The following is a 2,632-nucleotide window of genomic DNA, read 5'->3' as shown; positions in this document are numbered from 1 at the left end:
TTTAACCTAACCTAGTAGTTCCCAAGTTACAGACCTTGCTGGGGAGGGCATACCCCCAGGATCCCCGTTTCCAGGTCACAAACCCTACCAGGTCACAGACCTGGTAGGGAGAGGGGCAAGCCCCCGAGCAACCCCCTTCCCAGGTCACAAACTTTTCCAAGTCACAAACCGGTATTATTTTACTTATGGACATTAATTGCTTTCAACATAAAATATAGGTTTTTCTGTTGTATTATGATGTGATTTGAATGATTTTGAGGTTTATTTCTATCGCAAATGAATACTTATCCTTCCACCCCTCCCCCTATAGATAACAATCTGGGGGAACCTCCTTGGGAAGCGGGGGTTTTGGGTGGGGGAGACAAAGTAGGTAAAATCAGGGCAAAATGGAGGAAGAAAACCTAAATATAACACTCAAACATATAAAAATGAACTGGTATACAGGTATACACTGAATTCGAAATACATAAAAACACTGGAAATGGGAAAACCCGAGCCAAGAATTTTACATGAGAAAATGGCATACAAATGCACTATATGACCAGTTATTGCCCGTCACATTATAGTTGTGCACTAACCTAAACTTAATTTTCTGACCTAACCTGTCACTGAATACATCTGCACCTGGATGGAGGGGGCTTCACCCCCCCCCCCCTTGCCCCCACACCCTCTAACCTAACCTAACGTTTTTCTTTATTTGTATAAGAACTAGGTTACCTTATTAATGTCCTTAACTAAAATAATACCTGATCGGTACCTAATACTACAGAAATAAATATACTCGCCATTACTCTCAGTCTTATAAGCCTGAACAATGGGGCTCCTCCTCCTCCTCCTCCTCCTCCTCCTGTGGCCTCTTGGGCCGTTGCCTCTGTCCTTGAGGAGGGTACAGCAATGCAGCAGTTTTACAAAAATAATGTAGTCTCTGATTTTCAGGGTATTGTTTTAAAAATAAATAGCGAGATATATATTGCTTAAAATATTGTGGGCGATTTCCAGGCCGCTTGATCCACTCTTTGAGATCCCTCCAAAGTCTTTCAATATTTTGAGTATGTACCAATGATATTTGCCTATTACCCAAAAATAATCGAGCTCACAAGAGTCACACAACTGAATTTCACTATCCATACCTTTAACCTGATAGTGGAAAAGAATATCCTTGGTCTGTTGGAACCATATTGTTTTCTGATTGGTTAACAATGAAAACGTCATAAATTGACAGCCAGTTATATAAAGTGTGACAAATGACGTCATCATCTCTTTAACGAGGACCAACCAAACCATAGTATTTTGGAGAGAATCACTTATGTTTGTAGATGGCAGTTCTAGATTGGCTAATTGTCGAAACAGTGGCGTGAAGCACCTGTCTTCGAATGGCAAAACGTCAAAAGTATTACGTAATTCCAAAAATGTTTGTTATTGGCTGAAATCAATAAGAGTTAAGCCACAAGAGATGAAACAGGTGATTTGAGTGGTTGTCGATAACAAATAAACAAATGAACAAACTCAAGATATTGATGATTGGTGTAGAAGGCAAATATTAAGACGTCATAAAATTACTTCCAATAACAGAAGTTGAAAGGTGGAGCCAACAACCAAAACAGATTGGTTCTATCAAAGGGTTCTGTGGGTAAGCATTGAGAAGATAAATTTACCACCTACTAGAATGAGATTTACGAAGCTTCTACCTATTAGAATGAGATTTACAGAGCTGCCCATGCCCATGAAAAGAATAACGTTGGACTTAAGAATTTTCAGGTGAATTCGCTAACGTTTTTTCTTGATTTTTATAAGAACTAGGCATTTGCGATGGATAATATTATACAGAAATACTACAAAATACTTCCTTAACATAGTGAACTACGCTACATTATTAATGTCCATAAATAAAATAATACCCACAAACCTTACCAGGTCAAAGACCTAGACAGGAGCAAGCCCCCCGGAAACCCCTTCTCAGATCACAAACCTTCCCTAATCAAGGAACTAGCTCGGGCCAACCCGCGGTCACCCTTCCCAGGTCACGAATCACTAATAAATCCTTACATTATAATAAAGTAAATCTAATAAATCCTTACCAGAATTGCACTTGGGACACTTAACACTTATTTACCACTTCTGGAGTTCCATGATGATGTCCATGAAACCGGCCAATAATGTCCAAATATGAAGAGGAACAATCACTGCACGTCTGCACAACGGAATCCATGACAGTTAACTGACAAGGCCAAGCACTGTTTTTTTTAATGAAGTCTTAATTCCAAAATTGCAGTTAATTGGATAATCCTGCAACAAAACCACCAATCAGGCTTCAGCATTTTCATTGGACCTATACATGATACATCATAGCCAAAACCAAAGGACGATCAAACATTTTTACCCACAATGCATTAACAAAAAACAAAATACCATCGGGGGATAACACATGGCAGTGTTAATACATCCTTAGGATAACAGTTAGGAACAATATTCATCGATAAATAATTCCGTAACCCTCAACTTGCGGAAGATTCGAGTAACTTTTTGTATGAATCATCTCAAAAATATATAAAAAATAATAGATATATGAATTTGGTTGAAACTGTAATAATACCATTATTATTATTATTATTATTATTATTATTATTATTAT

General features: G+C 38.0%; 1 protein-coding gene across 2 annotated transcripts in view; it reads right to left on the bottom strand.

Annotated features, from left to right (window-relative positions):
* The window catches only part of LOC137653977 (uncharacterized), a 161,931-nt gene extending 159,571 nt beyond the window's left edge, over positions 1 to 2,360 (bottom strand). The window contains exon 1 of one of the 2 annotated variants that reach the window (XM_068387612.1): positions 2,079 to 2,360. The gene's annotated coding sequence lies outside the window, so the exon portion shown is untranslated. Of the gene's footprint in view, positions 1 to 1,130; positions 1,179 to 2,078 lie in introns of those variants that run through there. The other variant, XM_068387618.1, reaches the window with a different exon arrangement.
* Between the last annotated feature and the right edge of the window lie 272 nt (positions 2,361 to 2,632).

This window comes from Palaemon carinicauda, chromosome 1 (genome assembly GCF_036898095.1).
Source record: "Palaemon carinicauda isolate YSFRI2023 chromosome 1, ASM3689809v2, whole genome shotgun sequence".
NCBI lineage: Eukaryota > Metazoa > Arthropoda > Malacostraca > Decapoda > Palaemonidae > Palaemon > Palaemon carinicauda.
Note: the sequence above shows the minus strand (reverse complement) of the source record. Positions and strands in the feature narration are given on the sequence as shown.